At 40.4% G+C, this 21426-nt stretch overlaps 1 protein-coding gene across 2 annotated transcripts in view; it reads right to left on the bottom strand.

The window, feature by feature from the left end:
- The window catches only part of ASPH (aspartate beta-hydroxylase), a 132013-nt gene that overhangs the window by 42910 nt on the left and 67677 nt on the right, over positions 1-21426 (bottom strand). The window lies entirely within an intron of this gene.

Below are 21426 nucleotides of genomic sequence, written 5' to 3'. Positions count from 1 at the left end.
AAACAGAGGTTTTATTTTTCATTTTACTTTTGTCTAGAAATAGTTAAGAATAGTGATTTATAAGTAGTGAGAAAGCTGGTGTTGGTCCCAATGCTACATCTGCATGAGCAGGTTCACGGCTGGTTCACCTTCCCACCCCCACTCCAAGGTGTTGTCAGGGACTGTGTGAATATTGGCATGGCTAGTTTCTGGAACGAAAGTGGTAGTTATGATTTCTAAACGCCTATGAAAAACTTGTTGGCTAAGTGCAAAAGGCTGCTTAAAACCATGTTTTAGTATATCTACAATGTTTCCAATCTTCAGTCCATCCTTCAGGCAAAGTGACCGTCCATGTTCCCCAAGAAAGCTTTGTGCCATTTCTGATGCTACTTTGCCCAAATAGCCTACTCCTTACGGTTGTCAGATGAAAATATGTCCATCCTTCAACATCTAGCTCAAAACCACACTCCTTCTGAAGTTTCTCTGCCTATCATTCATGTAAGTGCTCTCTCTCTCTCTCTCTCTCTCTTCCTTGCTCCACTCCCCCAACTGAAGTCCGAAGCACTCTTGCTTCTCGCATACGACTTTTATTATAATAATTTGCACACTTATCTTTGTCCCCTTCAAAACCATAAGCTCCTGCAGAGTGGACTCCAGATCTTAGAACAAACTGAGCTTACTCGTGCTTCCTTAGCATGAAGGGACAGCCAGCAGGTGAGAGTGGGTCCTGCCGGTGCACACCCAGCCGTGCCTGTGAACTGAACAGCTATCAAAGGTTCCTGGGAGCCCAGAGGAAATAGTCCTGACTGAGGGCACAGGAGAGTGACAAGGGCGAAACCTTAACGGGGAAACTGGGTGTTCCCGACAGAGAAGGGGACAGGTGGTGAGAAATGGGGAGAAGGGGGAGGGACAGAGAGAAATGAGAATAATCAGAAGATAACTACTTCAACGTTCTGACATTAAACTACAAGTTCAATTACTTCTGCTCTATCTGGTCACAGAGGAGGAGGGATTCTCCTTCCCAAGGTTACCTGCTCCACACGCACACCTGCCCACCGCCTCTACCTCTTCCCTGAACGTCTCCACTCTCAGGCTCTCTTCTGAGCCCCTGTCACCATTTAATAGTGCAGAAGCCTCTGCTGTCTTAAAACAAACCAACCAACAAGCGAGGCAAATCTCAGCCTACCCTCTTCCACTTGCTATCCTTTCCCCTCCCTTCGCACCTGCCTCCCTCTCAACCCACAATGCTCCCCCAAACACACGGGCAAAAGCAAGTCTTTCAGAACGAAGGGGAGCTCAGTACTTAAGTCAGATGGCAGGGATCCGAGTCTCAGCTATGTCATGTCCTCGCTATGTGACCTAAGTCAAGCTGGCACTAAACTTTTGAGACTCTCATTTTCCTAATCTATAAATGTGGGTAGTGGTTTGAGAATTAAGTTGATATTGTCCATGAGCAAATAAAATAGCTCAGTGCCTGGCATATAGTAAGTGCTCCTCACCTGAGAGCTATAATGCCTATGGCCTTATCTACACCTTCATTTGTTTTCTTTTCCTATCCTCCCTCACCGATCCCTCTGCAGCATCTGACACATGGACTCGTCCCTCCTTCCTGAAATGGTCCCTCTCCTTGACTTCCATGTTGCCCACTCTCCTCAGTGGCTCCTGCCCTCTGCTGATTCCTGGGATCGGATGCTCTTCAGGGTCAGTCTCCAGCACTCTAAAGGGGTTTACCTGCTTAATTTCTAAACTGAGTTGCAAATTAACTAGTTCACTTTCTCCTGCATTACAAAAACCATAAATCCAAGTGCCTATAATTTCTGGCACAGATATTGCATGTTCAGTAGGTCAGAAATGAAACTCACTATTCCTCACAAAACTTTCTTATATTTACCCTATTTCAGAGACTAGTTCCATCATTACCTGGTTATCCAAATCACAAGTAAAATAGGGCAAAGAAGAACATGTAGAAGTATCCACGTAGAAGACTGAATGAAATTGTGTTGTTGTTTTTTTGTGTGGTTTGTTTTTTGTGTGTGTTGGGTTTTTGTGGGGTTTTTTTTTTGCATTTCCTCTGTCTTAAAGCAAACCAACCATAAAGCAAAGGAGTCGTGATACCCAGAGCTTTACATATGTCTCCTTTTATTCTCTCAACTTCCCAGATACAGAAAATTTAACTTCTCAGATATGGCCCCTGAGGATCCAAAAGGGTCCATCCCTTGATACCCCCCTCTCTCCTCTACCAGGAGGAAGGGCACACTTACTTCCTACCAGCACTAAAGGAGGGATGTTTCTGGGAAACTTCGCCTCTAGCTCCTCCCCACAGTATCTGATTACTGAGCTGGGGGAAGGGACAAGCTTGTGTGGCTGAATGCCATCCCCCTTCTTCCTCCCAGGAGCAAACACCAGGCGCTGAGCACCCTACAGGAGAGGCAGAGCTGTTCTGTGCTGCCTGGAGGGGCGAGTGTGTCTATTTTTAGGGGTCAATATTAAGAAACCCGTTACTCCTGCTCATCATAGCTCCGTCCTTTAAATCAGCTCTCATCAGTAATTAAACTGACCCTTTGATCGCCTTCCCTTTATTTCATTCCTTGGGAATTTCTAAAGTTGCTATGCCTTCCTGTTTATTCCACCTTCCTCTTCTCCCCTTCCTGAACCCTCTGGCCCTCTAGTGTCGAAAAATATAAGTGCCTAATGCAGAGGCTGAAAAATAGGGGATACTGGGCCTTTTCAACTGTGTGTCGTTACATGTTAGCATGCACGTCGAGGATATGGAAAATGAAGTGACTTTTGACTGAGATGTGGGTTTATAGGATGGGAGCAATCTCGTCCTCTCAGCACTGGCTCATGTCTCTCAATTGTGCATTTTGGTTTTGCAGGAGAGTCTGTCAGCAGTGCCAACAGGATCAGGGGGGCCTGGGTGCCTCTGAGGGTTTTACTGCTAGCACCATCCGTTTCCCTAAATACATTTCCCATGCTATAAGTTAAAGTTAACTATTTATAAGGGGGGAAAAAAGACTGTTGACAGTTCAGGACATCCAAAATAGTCAACATTACAATAATATGCCAGCTAAACAGTCGGACTGGATCTTAGTGTCAAAATATTTCAATTTCATCACAAAAATAGACCAAATATTAAAAATCTCAAAGCACCCGTTACCAAGAAATTACTGTGGGGAGCTGGCACGGCCATGGCATACTCAGCCCCAGAGCGCCTTATGTGCCATGCCAGCTCAGCCTGGTTCAGTGACCCTGAGTGGGGGGGTGAAAGGATTTAGAAAGGACAGACAAGAGAATGAAAGCTGGGTCTCGGTGGGATGCTTTTCCCTGATGAGGAGACAGCGCCAGCACCCACAAGCCGTGTCTTTACTTTATAGCAGATGCCACGAGGCAAAGTAGGGGCGTGATCAAGTTGGTTATAGCATTTTCGTGAGCTTCAACCCTACTCAACTACATGCACCTGAACTCTAGCACAAGGCACATGGGGTCACGTGTTCGGACCATAGGCCCAAGCTTACAACCATAGCTGTTGGCTATAATTGTGCTGGGAGGGCCCTGCCCTCCAGCTGGGACTTGCACGTGGCAATGAGAAGACCCTGTCCTTTCATTAGTCTGAGGCTTGAACCTGGCCAAAACACCGTACCTGCGCCCCATAAATTACTGTCCCATCTTTTTATATATCTTCCTATTTAATAGCTCCTAAGATTGCCCCTTTCTCCAAAATTCAAGTTTTGCCCTATCATGACTTTTTTAATTTTTCAATGTATAAAAAGCCTAAGGCAATTTTTTCCCACTTACAAAAACACACAGATCGTTTCTTCTTGTTCTGGGAGGAACGCGGTCCTACTGCCGAAACGACAAAAGGTTCCAATGGCTGTGACGGGACCGGGGAGAACTCAAGTTCTTTAAGCCTCAATTTTCTTATGCACAAATGACTAGTTCTATTAAGGTCTCTTTCAACTGGAAAACCCTGTGCTTCTAATTTTCAGTTGATTTAAAGCATGTTAATAATAATATTTCAAAGTAGACCTAGAGGGTACTGGAATGGATTGTTAATTTTTTAACTGTAGATTTTAAAAAATGGTTTAGGAGAAAGCTGTCTATGTGATATTAAACGTTGTCTCTTAAAAATCACTGCCATTACAAGTATTTTATCCTTTCCCCAAAGTGCAAAGAATGGGGGGAAATGACTGGCTGCATTTGAAACCCTTACTTCCCTTGCCATGCTATGAATTGAGACATTAAGAGTAAATAAGGAGGAAAATAAGAGTAATTAAAGGCATGAGAAAAGCACTAATGATCCTTAGATTATATAAAAATTAATGGTGATTCCCTTTCATTTCAACTTAGCTCAGGAAGAGGGGGATTTTATATCATGGTGCACGGGGAAAAGTGGTCCACCAACAAAACCAGTCTTTGCATTACTATGTCCTGACCCTTTCCACTGAAGAGAGCGATGAAAATGCAGTGTCTACCACCGGGGACAGAAAGGCAACAATTCCCCATCTGCCGGAAGCCAGGTCCAGCATGTCATAATTGCAAGAGTTTCATCAAAAGTTGATGGAACTTGGGGACTCAACAAGGGCTCAGTCACATATGTTATCGCCTGTTGGGAATGGCTCAGGGCATTTCCCCAAACCTGAAAAGAATGATTGCTTGCTGCCAGACAGCTGAGGGCAATTCAATCTACCTGTTATTGCCTCCTACTGGCCAAACACCCGAACAGCCGTAGGCAAATTCTCCCAATCTGACAATGGATTCTGTACTTAACCCTACCCTTTGAAGTGTGTATCTCCACCTTGCCTTAGGACAATTTGTGTTAATAAATAGCAAGGGGTCCTGAGACAAGATCTTAGTTTCTTTAGCTAGGCTCCTCTGATCCCCAAATGCCTTCCAAAATTATATTTCATCTCTGGACTCTTTATTAAGTTACACACAGCCCTTCTCCAGATTGCTGAACTCTTCTAGATGCTGGAGTAAGAACCCCAGCACCCATCCTCTCCCTGCTTCCCATCTGACTCCAAGGTCACTGTCCTGAGGATCTTTCTAACACAATCTGTCCATGTATCCCTACCGCTTAAAATACACCCATGGAGCCCCTGAACATACCAACTGAGAACGAAATTCCTTAGAATGTCATCCAAGCAATCCTGCTCCCAGCTGCCCACCCGAGAGAAATGAAAACATACGGCCACACACACACTCCTACATGCATGTGCACCACAGCACTGTTCATACAGCCAGAAGTAGAGAAAACCCAAATGTCCGTCAACGGGTGAATGGACAGGCAATGTGTGCTGTAGCAATACAATGGAATAGTACTCAGCCATCATTTGAATACATGCAACCACAAGACTACATCTCAAATGCATTATATTGGTTGAACGAGGCCAAATTCAAATGGCTACTGACTGGATGATTTTATAGAGTATTTTGGAAAACGGAAAACTGTCGGGGAAGGAAACAGATAAATGGTTTCAGAGGCTGGGAGGTGGGGAAAGGGGCTGATACAAAAGGTACAAGAGAATTTGGGGGTCACAAAGTTCCAGATCATAACTGTGGTGGAGAAATCGATGTCTCTGTGCACTGCACACTTGGACACATACCGTCTGGATTAACTTTACGTAAATTCCACCTCAAGAACAACTTAACAAAAAATGTTGTAAGAAAAGCCACATGATTCCCAACAAAGACTCCCCTTACAGGCACAGCAGTATGAAAAGTATTTGGGCATAATCACATCATACTTTAAAAATAAAATTCGATCTGGTTGTTAGCACCCTTCACCACCATGTACCTATTGGGAGGCAATTCAAACTCAACCAGGCTTAAGAGGCTCTACGCTGCACACAAAAAAAGAAGTTTTTTACTGCAAAGTTCAGCGAATTTTAATAGAACAGAAACACGTCCCAGAGAACTTGCTTCTCTGTTCTGAATCACTGCTTAATGCCTTGTCAGATTATTTGCTGGTAACCAGAGATAACATCTATTGGTCACTTATTCTACTACACATGTGTAGCCCACTCAGACTGCGCCAACTGTAAACAGCAGGAGCTAAGACTGGAGCTTGGGGTTGTCTCGACACCAGCGTCCATGCTTTTGACCCTTTTGTAGTATCGCTGACATCTGGCTCCGAAGAAACCAGGGTGCCCACAAGGGCTTTGGGAGTGCCAACAGAGTGGAATGAAGTATCAATAGAAGCATTGTGTTGAGTAAAGGAAGCAGCTGAACTTTGGACTACTTGTGTCAAAGGATAAAGGTAGTTAAATAACCAGAGTAATTTTCCTTCATTTTGTGTCTCAAGGACCCATTGCCCACACATGACACAGTCACCCTGGGTTAGCAGGGCGATCACAGGGTGCAGGGTCTGGAGGCCAGGCTGCGAGCCTCAGCTCTGCCTCCTCAGGCAACCTGGTCAAGCTCACTTCCGTGAGATGGGGATACTCTGTGACCCCCACCACCAACCACAAAGGAGCATAGAAGATGGAAGTGCTAATCATGACTCCCATCTACAATACCTTATGTTCACTTTATTTAAAACTCCGCTCTTTAAATAGATGTGAATGACACACCTTATTAGCAAATCTTTGAGAAATTATTAATAAGATACCAGATTTGCTTTCTGGTCAAATATTTCCTTGGCAGATATTCTGGGCAACTAATAACTGTGTCACATTATTCCTCTTGCCCATCTGTATTTCCTGAGTCAACGAAGGACCAAGGAGCTATGGGATTACACTATACTTCCTTCGCTCCCCAAACCCTACTGTTTTCAAGCAGAACCCCATAAAATATAAAATACTGCTTTTTTTTAGTAATCTAAACAGCAAAATGATTTAAGGGAAGGAAAATAAGACCAAAATAAGAAAAACGTGCTCTATATATGAGATGCAGCCTGAAGCTGACATAACATGCAATGCTTCATTGCAATGTTATTCATATTAATGAAGAGTTAACCCAAATAGCCCAGGCCAGTTTGGTTCAGTGGAAAGAGCATCGGCCTGCGAACTGAAGGGTCCTGGGTTCGAGTTCAGTCAACGGCACATACTTCCATTGCAGGCTTAGTCAGGGAGTGTGCAGGAGGCGACCAATCAATGTGTCTCTCACACCCATGTTTCTCTCTCTCTGTCTCCCCCCCCACCCCCACCCCCACCTACTCTCTAAAAATCAATGGAAAAAATATCCTCAGGTGAGGTTTAACAAACCAACAAACAAAAAGAGTTAACCCAAGCAGACCCCACTACATATTTTAATCTTCCTAGATTAGAATTGTAAGCTCATTTTGCTTTTCTTTTTAAAAAAATCAATGGTAAGTTTCAATATTAGAAAAAAAATCTCTAAATTTGTCTGGCAGTGAGGAAATCTATAAATTAAGACAAATGATAAAAAAGAAGGAAACAGAGCAAAACATTCAAAACTTCAAGAGTCCAGCACCAGCATTTTAGATGACATTTTGCTTGCTGGGTCCAGGGAAAGCAAGCTTCATCTCCCAGGGCTCCTCGAGGCATAAGCAGGGGGTGTGGACAGAAGAAACCTCAGTTCTTTGCTCTTCATTTGAAAGTGGGAACTGTGCACAGCACCCCATTGCTGTGCCTCACGCTGGGGTCTGGCCTAGACCGCTATCAGACGGAGAAAGAGCCATGCCGTTGGCTCCTGAGACCCCCACCAACAGCCAGCTGTGGGCATTCACCCGGCAGGAGTCTGTATTATTACTGTGAGAATGGGAAATTAATATGTTTGACCCCAAAAGAACCATGTCTGAGGCTACGTCCCCTAGTGCTCCCTACCGTGAAGGTAGAGTCCTGGGAGCCGAGGTAAAGGTGGGCAGCGCTGGGGAGATCTCTTACCTGCCGGCCATGGCCGTGACCGCACACTGGCGGGAGGCAGGATGGCGCGCCCTTCCTTTGCCTCCTACAGCCGAGGAATCATGGGTTTCTGTGCTCCTCAGAATTAAATATCAGCTACACGCCAGCAGGATTCAATATTCAAAGCTTAATCCCAGCAGTTAACATAAATATTTTTCAGCTGAGAGACGCTAACTAATACCACCCAGTAAACATTGTCTAAAGGGCAATTGTTTTCATCTGCCCCCTCTATTGAACTAATGTGGGATTCAGCTGAGAGCAGTCAACGGAGCCAGCAAGTATTCCAGTTTATTAAATGTAGTCCGCTGTGTCCCCATAGGCTTATTTCAATAAATTATACATCACTCCCCTCTTAGAGTAATAATCCTATAACAGATGTGGCCCCATATGTTATATTAGAAATTTCAGAGGCACTAAGTGATGTGTTTTCTGTAGACAACAAAACTGCTCCAGGCCCTAGGCTGACCAACAGCTGCTTCCAACATTGTGAATTCCATCTCCACGTGCACGGTTGTTCCATGAGGGAAGAGCCCCCTTCCCCAAATTTTATTTTAGATGTAATTCTAACCATCTTGGTCTTCTGGTTCTCTAGCCCTTAACTTATTACAAGTAACAACTTAGAGGAGTGAGGGTTGCTTGAATCAGATATACACTGAACAGCAAGAAGTAAAAGCTGAGAGACTAAAGTAAGGCAAAAACCAACAGAAACAAACGCAGCTCAAACAGTATTGAAATATGGGCCAAACAGTGTAGAGGTAAACAGCGCTATGCACTGCAATCGCCCCGAAAAGCATCGCTGCACAATAACTGATGTTCATGAAGATGGGCATTACTGCCCTGGCCGGGTTTGATTCCCGGTCAGGGCACATACCACAGCTGTGGGTTCGATGCCTGGTCAGGGCATTTAGCAAACGCAGCTCAAACAGTATTGAAATATGGGCCAAACAGTGTAGAGGTAAACAGCGCTATGCACTGCAATCGCCCCGAAAAGCATCGCTGCACAATAACTGATGTTCATGAAGATGGGCATTACTGCCCTGGCCGGGTTTGATTCCCAGTCAGGGCACATACCACAGCTGTGGGTTCAATGCCTGGTCAGGGCGTTTAAGGGAGGCAACCAATCAATGTTACCCTCTCACATCAATATCTCTCTCCATTCTTCTCTCTAAACACGTCCTCAGGTGAGGATTTAAAAAAGGGAGGGGGGCATTACTGTCTCCAGCACCAAGAAAAGTTAAATTCTGTGCAGCATACAATTTAAAAGGTGGATGGAGATGCGTAAAAAGTATTTTAGAAAAATATCTACCAAATTCTGTCAATTTTGTTTAAATAGTGTTTAAAGGTATTTAAAGTCATCTTTAAGCATCTACTCCAATGCAATGTTGATTTCCCAGTAATGTCACGTAAAACAATAATTTACAAGCCTCGTTGTATATCAGAATTACCAGGGGAACCTGAAACAAAATGGACATGGCCAAGCACCATCAAATAAGAACCATGGGAGGAGGGACAATTTTGCTCTGCAATATCTCATATTTATCTGAAGATTAGTATACATTATAGAAATAAGTAATTAGATGAGCGTAAGCTTAGTTCTAATACTACCTCTTTTCTTTTATTTGCATGTTCAGATGTCAATAAGGATCTATATGTTTAGTGTTTGTTAGCATTGATATTGGCTGGTTTTGTTGGTTATATCTTTTAAGACAGAAGTTATATGTCATTCATATTTTTTTAGACATTATCTGAGATTTCACCAAATCGAAGTGGAAATTTTTAAATACAAGCTGATCATTGCAAAGAAGAAAATCCCAAAGTTTCTCCCTGTGTGATAAAAATAAAAACCTGAGATGACAGAATTTGTAGGAGTGGTAGTAGACATAGTAAGATGACCAATAAGCAACCTGACAGTAAAGATTTGGGTCTCTGGGGAATAAGAAATAATTGAGTCACTTGAGGGATAGCAGAATGATAAAGTGACAGATAAACTATTTTGTATACTTTAACAAATAGAAAATACCAGCTTTTCTTTGCAAACAAATGTGAATATGGGTCAGTAACAGAGACATAAACCTATAACTATATATATTGAAAAATAAAGCCATTGCTTTTATGTAAAATAAATAGTGGATATAAAAATAAAGAAGAGGGGATGTTATCTGTAAGGCTCAAGTTTGAGAGCATACTTTAAAAACAAAAGGGGTCCCAGAATCGATTCCGGTGGGGCATGTGTAAAAACCTGAGATGACAGAATTTGTAGGAGTGGTAGTAGACATAGTAAGATGACCAATAAGCAACCTGACAGTAAAGATTTGGGTCTCTGGGGAATAAGAAATAATTGAGTCACTTGAGGGATAGCAGAATGATAAAGTGACAGATAAACTATTTTGTATACTTTAACAAATAGAAAATACCAGCTTTTCTTTGCAAACAAATGTGAATATGGGTCAGTAACAGAGACATAAACCTATAACTATATATATTGAAAAATAAAGCCATTGCTTTTAGGTAAAAGAAATAGTGGATATAAAAATAAAGAAGAGGGGATGTTATCTTCAAATACTAAGTTTGAGAGCATACTTTAAAAACAAAATCTCTTTTCTAAATATTTCCATATCATATGTGGAACAATGGTTTAGATTTAGAAGTTAATGTATGTTAGATAATGAAGGGCATGATTCCTGAGAGCAAATTTTTAAATTCAGTAATAAAAAGAAAATCCTAAATGTAGACAGGAAGAATAGACATATTATATATGGGGAAACAAAAATAAGGATTATAACAGATTTCTTATTAGAAAAAAATAGGAGAGAGTAGAGGAATATTTTTTAAATACTCATAGAAAAAATTTTAACTGAGAATTCTATAACCAGTAAAATTATCTCTGAAAACAAAGAAGAATTAAAGGTTGTTTCAGTCAGACAAAAGCTGAAAGAATTCATCACCAAGTGGCCTGCATTATAATATATATTAAGTGACATCCTTCAGGCAGGAGGCAAATGATACCAATTGGGACTATAGATCTCCATACACAAAAATGTAAGGACTGACAATGGTAACTATATGGGTTAACATATTTTCTTTCTTATTATTTAAATCTCTCTAAAAGATAACTAGTTTAAATGAAATAATTATTTTATTTAATAATTATATGTTGTTATAAAATAACAACATACTATAGGCCTTAGAGTAAAAGTAAAATGTATGACAAAATTAACAAATGTGAACAGGAAATGTAGAAATATATTATTGTAAGGTTCTATATAGTATAAGTGAAGTAGTATGATATTGCTTAAAGGTAGAATGTAGGCTATAAACCCTAAACAATCAATAAAGTAACAAAACAAAGAGTTATGTAGCTAATAACCCAAGAAAGAAGATAAAATTATAAAAATGATTCAATTACTCCAAAAGAAGGCAGAGAAAGAGAAAAAACACAATAAGAGATGTAACAGATATAAAACATACAGCAAAAGATAGATTTAAATATAATCAAATCAATAATTACACGAACTGTAAATATCCAATTAAATAGTACAATTAAAAGCCAAATAATTTTAGTTTGAATGAAAAAGACCCAACTATATGCTGACTACAAATAATACACTTGAAATATAAAGTCACAAGTTAAAAGCAAATGGAAGAAAAATGGTATGCCAGAAAAATAATACCAAAAGAAAGCTGGAGAGCCTATATTACTATCAAAGTACATCTGAGTGCATAGAATATTATCAGTGGTAAAAAAGATTATTTCATAATGATAGAGGAGTCAATTCATTAAGACAATATAATAATCTAAGTGTTTATGCACCTAGTAACAGAGTTTCAAAATCATTAATCAAAACCTAACAGAACTGTAAAGAGAGTAGAAAAATCACAAGTGTCTCAGAGGTTAAGACACTGCTCACTCAATAACTGATTGAACAGAGAGAATATCAGCAAGGACATAAAAACACTTTATAACAATTAAAGAAATTGAACTTAAAACTTGTTTAAAACTTAAATTAAAGCTTCCCACAAAAGAATTCCAGGTCCAGTCATTTTCACCAAATATTTAAGGAAGAAATCATGCATAATACATAAATTCTTGAAGAGAAAAAATTACTACCCAACTCATTCTATGACGTCAGCATTACTATGAAACCAAAACCAGGCAAAGACAGATACCCAGAAAGAAAACACAGACTTTCCTTATGAACAGACAAGTAAAAAATTCTAAACAAAATTTTGCAAATTAGATCCAACAACATATATAAAGGATAATGAATCATGAGGTTTAGCTCAGGAATGCACGCAGTTGGTTTAATATTTGAAAATCAGTGTAATTTATCACATTAATACCATTAAAAATGAAAAAAAACCACCACATAATCATTTCAGAAACAGCCTTTGACTGAATCCAAAAACTCTCACCAATGTAGAAACAGAAACAAACGTTCTCAATCCGATAAAGAGTATCTATGACAAATCTACAGCTGACATCATACTTATCAATGAAAGACCAGGAACAAGACAAAGATGTCTCCTTGTAAGTTCTGTTCAACATGCTACTGGAGGCGCTAACCACTGAATCAGGCAAGAAAAAGAAAGGAAAAGCATCCAGACAGGAAACAAAGACGTAAAACCTTCTTTATTTAGAGGTGACATAAACATCTTTGCAGAAAATGTGATATAAGCTACCAGAAAGCTACTGGAATGCATAAGCCCATTTAGCAAGGCTCCAGGATACAAGATCAATAAAGAAAAGTCATTTTCTCTCCTATAAGTACTAGTAACAAACATCAAGAAATTGAAGTTATACAGTAATACCACTTACATTCACATCCCAAAATTCTTAGGGATAAATCTGACAAAAGTCGTAGAAGACCTGAACATAAAAAAACTACAAAACAACGCTAACATAAAATATAAAAGACCCTACATGGAGAGACATGTCATGTTCATAGATAAGCAGACTCAACATAATACAGATCTCAATTCTCCCCAAATAAGTAAATCGATTATATGCAATTATAGTCAAAATCCCAGCAGGCTTCTTTATTTGGTAGAAATTAACAAACTAATTTTAAAATTCATATGGAAATACAAAGGACCACTACTATAGCCAAAACAACTGTGAAAATATGAACGAAGTTTGAAGACTAATATTCTGTGGTTTTAAGACTTATTATAAAGCTACAATAATCAAGACAAAGGCAATTCAGAGAAAAAAAATCTTTCCAATGAATTCCACTGGAATAATAAAATATCCATATTTAAAACATGAACTGCCATCTACACATTTACCACATACAAAAAACAATTCAAAATGGAACATAAACCTAAAACCATAATTCTTACCAAAAAAATAATAAGAGAAAAGCTTTGTGACCTTGGGTTAGGCAAAAATCTCTTAGGTAAAACTCCAAGAGCACCATCCATAAAAAAACAAATTCATATATTGGACTTCATTAAATTTTTAAAAAAATCTTCAGAAGCTACTGCCTATTAAGCCAGAAGGTCAAAGAAACTATTTGTAAGTTGTTTATGTGATAAAAGTGTTATAAAAATCCTATACAATACTAGGTGTACCAGTTTAATAATGTGGATTTTTGTCAATAGATGGAGTTACACATATGTTGATAAATATGGGATTTGATGGAGTTACACATGTTGATATATATGTCAAATTTGCTGAAGGTGTTAACATCATAGATATTTTTACGCTTAAAAATGTCGAATTTCATGCCAGAAAAAAAAAAGAGCATTTGCAGGAAATTTTAATTCATCACTTTATTTTGAAGAAAAAGTTATCGTATACTTCGGGAAGCTTATGGTGAACATGCTCCATCTTAAGATACAATTAATGTACTGTAAAGGCCAGAGCTTTAATTTTTGTCCCTGCAGCTGGTCACACTAGACCTATGGTTATGGTCTATAGCCTAGTAGTAGTATTTTCTAATACATTTAATCAATCATTGAGTTGAGATGAAACACCAAAGCTAAGCTACAGTGCTCATTCATTATTCTTTGACTCATTCAACAAATCTCATTGAAGAATATTCTAGGCATGGCACTGTAGGGTGGTGGGGTGGGGAAGGAACTATATAGGTATATATGGCCTGGATGCTGTTCTTTAGGAGTTTGTATTCTTATTGTAAGGATGTCAGAAGACATATGAGAAGCCTGCCAGGAGAGAGATTTCACTAAGAAAACAACAGCAGCAACAACAGCATGAATAGCAGTAAATAACATCTGTACAGATTATTTGACAGTGTACAGTTTATATTTCACGTTAGATGCTCTTGTAAAGCAAGTATCACCAAATCCAAATACATCTTAAGCATTCGAGAGAACAGCAAAGCACCTTTGGCTGGATGATCAGCCCACGAAGTAGCATTTGGATAGGAATGTGAAGGGGGATAGAATTCAAAGAGGTAGGCAGGAGTAAAGGTGGCTCTGTTTGGTGGGAATGATATAAGAAAAAGCATGAAACGGGAGCAAGTACTAGTCCAATTAGGATTGGAAGTTGGACTGGAGCTGTTTGTGGAGGAGTGGCTGAGGGGAAAACCTGTCCATATTCAAGGAGAGGGGAATTAGACCTCATTTCTCCGTGGGAAGATAGTCAACGAGTTTTGGGCCATATTTAATTTGCCTCTGTAAGTGCCCCAATAGCCCCCCCCACCCCGATTGGGGGCAGGGCCGGCAGAACCCCACCTATGCACAAATCTGTGCACTGGAACTCTAGTAATATATGAAGAATTCCCAAAACTCAATAAAAAAAACTAACAGCCCAATAAAAAAGGGTGTGGGAAAATGTGAGCAAACAGTTCACCAAAGAAGAAATAAGAATGAGACTTAAGTTCATGAACAGATGCTCAACATCATTTGTCATTAGGGAAATGCAAATTAAGGCCAAAATGAGATACCACTACATATCTATTAGGAAGGTTAAAACTAGAAAGATTGACCATACTAATTGTCGGTAAGGATGTGGAAGAACTAGAACTGTGGTGTAACTGGTGGTTTAAATGAGTGGCTGACCGTAGCCTGAGGTTGGGAAGGTTCTCTTGCCGAGAGTGTGCATACGTGGAAAGGCAAGGAGTATCAGTAAAGTGACTACAAGAATCAGAGGCGAGGCTGCCAGGCTGAGGGAGTGGCAATGCAGGGACAGAATGAAATTCTTGACTAAGTGAAATGACTGAATTTTTGGGGTGGGTGGAGTGGGGGGATTTAAACATAAAATTCCTAGAAATAATTTGAAAATATCAAAAACATTTTAATTTCTTATCAGTAAAATTTACATTCAGATAAACCTGTTTTCATTTGAATAAAAATACATATGTTAATTTCATTATGTTTATAGACTATCTTGTCTTTTAACAAAGCACTACTGGTCATACTGTCACTTAGAAGGTGATGACATTCTAAAACAGCACAGATTATTGTCAGCTCCCAAGATATGACACATGTTGTGATTCTTTCTATGAATAATATGCAACTTATTTTTATGCAACAGCACACCACATGTTTTGGGCTTTAACAGATGGCAAACTCTTTGTAGCAGGGTTTTAAACTTGCACACTGGGAGTGAAAATATTTATACAGTAAACACTTCAGCTGATCCGATGTTCGGACAAGTTTGATTAAAGAAGGAGATACCAATGGCACAATCAAGCAGGTTCCTGGGAGGACGCAGGATCTTGCTTCCTTGCTGAACACATTGTTTACCCCAGCAATTTAAAGCATCCACAGAAATTAACGCGACTACTGAGTTTTATAATAAATCCCTTAAGCATTTACCATGTTTTTTTTTTTTTTTTTGGAAGCTGTTTCAAACCTAGTGTTAATAAAGCTTTAACATCCAAGGTAGAAGGAAAGCATAACTTACTCTTTAATGAGATGCTACTACCAGGATTGCTCAAATAGCTCTCCAATATGCACACACCTCATTCGGCTTTTGGATGTTCATGTCCCACCTACAAACACTTTCTAGGGCAACATCCCTGAAGAATCAGTATTCTCCTCTTGCTCTTAAGATGTTAAAATATATTGGATGGTTATAAGGAGTGAATTTATCAAATTCATCCAGAGCCTCTTAGAAAAGAAACATATACAAACCAATAGTAATAAGCAGCATCTGGATTTGGGGTTTGCATATATTTTATGTAAAATAATAATATGAGGAAAAGTAATGATTATAGTTGCTCATATCTGTACAGCATGACAAAGAGAAATGGTCACCCGGTCTACACATAAACTCCATCTCTGTATTTTGCACATGAAAGAAAGCAAAGCACCAAAAGGCTAAGAGACTTATTGAAGGTCAAGCAGCAAATAAGAAGCTCAAGACCAAATGGCAAGTAGGATTTGGAAAAGACATACTAATAGGACCCCTTTCACTATGCACAATTTTCAAGTGCGGATCAACTGATCAGTAAGAGGAATTTAAACGAGGAACATGTTCATGAATAGGAAGAAAAATAGATGGTGGCTACTTTAAAGGCAGACACAGACTAAACAATACCCATATTTCCAAATTTCCTGTAGTGTGATTACAGCCTCAACCTCCAATCAGTACACCCAGTCACACACTTTCATCTAAAAACAAAACAGAGCAGCCCTAGCCAGTTTGGCTCAGTGGATAGAACACAGACTGCAGACTGAAGGGTCCCAGGTTCAATTCCTGTCAAGGGTCCCAGGTCGCAGGCTCGATCCCCAGTTGGGGGCATGCAGAAGGCAGCCAATCAATGATTCTCTCTCATCACTGATGTTTCTATCTCTCTCTCCTTCTTCCTTCCTCTCTGAAATCAATAAAACTATGTTCAAATAAATAAATACATACATAAATAAGTAAAAAATAAAAACAAAACAGATCAAACAAAAAACTTGGTCTAAGATGACTGACCAAGAGTGAGTGCCAATGCATTGAGTATATTTGATACTTATTATTTGTTTAAAAAACACTTAAAAAATCTTCCTCTTTTTGCCTGGCTGGCATGGCTCAGTGGTTGAATGTCCATCTATGAACCAGGAGATCATGGTGTCATTGTAAATTCCTGGTCAGGGCACATGCCCAGGTTGCAATCTCGATCCCCAATGGGAGGCATTCAGGAGGCATCTGATCAATGATTCTCTCTCATCATTGATGTTTCTATCTCTCTCTCCTTCTCCTTTCTTCTTTGAAATAAATAAAAATATATTTAAACAAAAACTAAATTTAAAAAAAAAATCCTCCTTTTTCCCCCTAACTAGCCTCTCCACTCGTGTTTTCTAATCACAAAGAAATACTCCAGGAAGTGCAGCGTTGAGCTATTATCAAACGTCTCAGGGGGTAGGAGACAATCTGCCTCTGTCCTCCTTCCTCGCTGCACAGAGGTAAGCGATTAATGGCACACATCGCATGCCCTGCTGCGTCCTATCTGCTTCGCTCTCGTGACTGTCTACGAGGGCCATGAGAAATACACTGCTGAGACATGCACGTGGCAGCAGTTAAAAAAAGCAAGATGCGGTATGAATCAAAGTGACAGGGCACGGAAATAAAAAGCTCACCCAAGTTCATTGGTTTTATGGGGAAGCTATAATTTGCAATTAATGCTATTTCCACCTTATGACTTGCTGAATGACATTACTAATAACATCACTAATATGGTGGCATAAATGCACAGAGAAGTCAGTGATCCTTGGGAGAGAGGAGCCAAATTTCAATGAAGCATCAAAATCAAAGTTAGCACCTGAAATTCACCTTTATCAAATCTTAGCTCTTATGGAAAGCATATCAATTAAAGGCTCCATGATATATAAGTAGGTTTCATCCACCTTTATTTAAAGTTTAAAGTATATTTTGCACAACTTGAGCAGGGTTGGTAGAGTTGGTACCTAACTAGCCCTGAAGGCTCCACATAAACTATATATACTAGTACACACACACAAGGAACAAATGGAAGATACCATCAATGGCACTGAAGAATCAAAAGAGAGAAAGTGTAAAATTCACTGGTTATTAGAAAATAACAAATTAACAATTTTCCCCGAAAGTGGTAGGGTCAAGAGTTTCAAGATAGGACTCTAATCAATTTAAGCTGTTTTATAGAGAGCATCCTGATATCCTAGGACTGACCTTGGAGTTTTCTGTATCAACCCATCATCCCATCATTAAAAATAAAGTGTCTGAATTCATAGGTAGATGCAGCAAACAGAATCACACAGAAACCACCCTTGCTTACTACCTGAGGACCAGTTCACATCATCCCTCCACAAAGAATCAGCTGTCAGCTGTCCATCTGCCCGAGCAGTGAGCTCGCTCTCCTTCATGCTCCCACAGCATTTTGTTCATAACCTCACTTCCCTGTCTTGTAGTTTTATATTTACTTTGTTTTCAGGGCACTCCACAGAGCACGGCAAATAAAATAAGATGAAATATTTGCTAAATTAAGAAAGCATCCTCTTAGCGAGAAGCTGCTGTCCCTTTTCTCAGGTCTCCTGCTCACTAAGAAGGTCAACACACAGGGGGGTGGCTGAAGTCCCAGGACCTGGTGCCAGAGGCCATACCTTCACCGAATACAGACAACTCCCCTGTATAAGAAAACGTAGTAGAATATATACAATTCCTTCTCTCACTCCCTTCACCCACACGTGCTGACACCTTAAAAATCAACCCAAAGGCCAAAATTCAGTATTTTTTATTTTACCATAACTAAGTGGACAAATATACGTATGACTTGAAATAGAATCTACAATATGATTTACTGCAAATTTACTTTAATTGAGATGTCTAGTAGCGAACAATTTCCAGGATGTATGAAATAGAAGCTTTAACCACCTCACTGATGTTTTATTACTTTAATGATAAGAGTTTTTAAAAAGTTCTCCCTGGCAACCCAAGATGGGTCTACGACAATGACCCACTAAATGGTTAAATACCGAGCATCTTCTGAGTTGAAGGCACAGTCAAGCCCTACCGGGAGAGACAAATCACAGAAAATCACAATAATCACAGAAAAAGCTAGACCTATGAAAATATCATTGACAAAAGTCATGTTCTTTAAGGCCTGAAGTTTGAGCATGTGTAGATAGCAACTGAGAATTCATTCCCATTATTCTCTTTGCCCTGATTGGAATGTGCAAGGGTTAGCAAAGGAATGAACTCATGTGAGGTCAGAGAGGAGTCTACAGATGAGACAGACATGAGCCATGAAGGAGGAAATGGGTCCATCGTCAGAGTCAGTCCTGGACACCTCCCCAGCCCAACCCAGCTTCGCACCTCCTCACAGAGGAGGCGGTCAGTGGTACTCAGACCCTAGGCTGGCTTACATCTGAGGCTCATGCACTTGACTTTAAGAGGCTGTTTAATTACCTTACCACAGGATAGCGTCAGCTCTTCTCAAATAATCCTCTTGTGGTCTTTATGTTTTATTAAGTTAAACAGTCCCTTCCAATGGGGTTCCAATAGCAGCAAGGACTAGTACCTGAACCAGGTGGGCCCAGGGAAAAATGTTTAGTTAAGATGATCCCGGTACACAGACCAGACTGGCCAGGTAAGCAGCGCAGCGGACCCAGCACGCCTCAGCTAGGCCTTCACCTGGGAGTCACCGTGCCCCTGAGCTGGGGAGTCAGAATGTGTGGGGGTGGACCCAGCCCAGCTTGCAAGTGATCGCGTTTGCAGGCAGGGTTGAGAAATGCTGCATCAGATGCTGGCGCCTCACTGGAATCTGGCTGTGTTTGGATGCATCATGAGTTTCAACAGCAGTTAATTATCCATAGAATAGCTTCACATGTTCTAGATGGCGGGCAAGAAGGAAAGCGGAAAGTTACAGAAAAGCATTAAGGCAGCTGACAAACCATGGATGTTGCTGATACTGCTGCACGGTGTGCCCAGTGCCATCATCTGGACCAGCTCCTACGTGTCGCCGTGGTGGGAGAGCCAGCGATGGGCTCTGGGGTCTGCGGGCGCCTCTGGAGGAAGGCTGTGCTTCTTCTCCATGTGGAAATATTCTGCCTGCAAACATCCCCCTGCCCCCAGCCTCACTGCGGGCTGTTCCTGACTCCCTGTGACAGTGGCTTCTCCCCGTTGCTGAGATATAGTTGCCTGTTGCCTACTGTCTGGCTTCCCAGTCCCCCCCTGCTGCTTGTGCCTAATTTCCTGTCCCATCCCTGAGTGTCTGTGTCACCTCAGGCTCCAGCCACGCCCACCCTGCTCTGAGCCACGGCTGACCGGGCTCAGCACTGCAGAGGACTGCGGGGCCTGCCTGGTGAAGGGGCAGGGAAAGCATTCCAGCAAAGGAGGAAAGCATGGCTGATCCTCCATGCTGTCAGGGCTAAGGGGTGGACCCGTTTTCTGGGCAGAATCGAAGAAACTCACCCAAACTGAAACAGAGAGGACTTGACTTATTTCCACTATTACTAATACTTCCTACTATCAACACACCCTTGATTTTTAAGTGAAAGACATATGAACAGATGGTAAGAATTACCACTGTCAATGCCACAACACTCTACCAGTATATCAGAAGGATGACAAGTGCTGTGACAAAGAGCTCTGTAATCAAACCGAGGCAGTTCCAGTAATGCGTTTTTCACATAAGGCACTCTCCAATCTGAAGTTTGCTCACTAGTAAAGAAACGAATATACTCAAGTATGATAGCACTTTTCTTTTTATGGCACGTTTTTTGTTTTTTTTTTGGAAAGCTTAATTTTAAGCAAGCTTGGGCATAGGTGGCTAATATGTTAATCATGCATTTGCTTCAGTATATAAATAACATGTTATTACACAGTAAAGTGGGTTATTCTGATTGGAAGGCAGGGTTGTATTTCCCATCAATTAAAAAAAAATTTAGGTCCCAAAGATAATTTTAGAACACACTTATCTGGCTTTTTTTTTCCCCCATAAGAAACCTATTTTATTTCCCTGCTCATGTTGTGACAATCGTTACAGAAATTAGCTTTGTAAAATGTTGCCTGCTCAATGGGAGGCATTAGAATGGGATTTTAATGACAGCGAAGAATTTGCTGTTGCTGTCCTGTGGTGTGTTTGACTGGATAGCCACTCTGGTGGAGACAGGTGTCCCAAATTATTGCTTGTACTACAATATGGTTAAGATCATGAAACGAAAAAAAAAAACACCACACAAAAATAAAGAAAATGTGTATTTCAACAGAGCTTAAAACCTCCACTACACTTGCTGAGACTGGTAATATATGCTGAGCTTATTTAAATCACTAAAATTGCTGTAATTAAACTTCTCTCTAAATCAGACTTGTATAAGAGTCAGAAATCTCCTATAATTAACTTATCTGTAGAAGTAATCAGACAATAACTGCTGGTATATTTTAGGAACCACGCAAACTACTGTAGCTGTTGAATGTAATGACTATAATAAATCTTTAACAGCAGTTATCTTTTAACCTCTTTTCACAGCTGTATGGGAGGGCGGGAGATTGTTTTCTTGAAGCTTTTCCCTGAGTTGGCTTAAGTGTGCTACTGCTACACTGCTCTGCTGCAGGACGGGGACAGTACCATGGTGCAGTGTGCGGGCTGAGCTGAAACGCCAGCCCATGCTACATCTAAGTGGCTATTGGCACTAATGATGAGAAATATATAGGGTT

The sequence above is a fragment of the Myotis davidii genome, unplaced genomic scaffold, assembly GCF_000327345.1.
Source record: "Myotis davidii unplaced genomic scaffold, ASM32734v1 scaffold1, whole genome shotgun sequence".
Classification (NCBI taxonomy): Eukaryota; Metazoa; Chordata; class Mammalia; order Chiroptera; family Vespertilionidae; genus Myotis; species Myotis davidii.
Note: the sequence above shows the minus strand (reverse complement) of the source record. Positions and strands in the feature narration are given on the sequence as shown.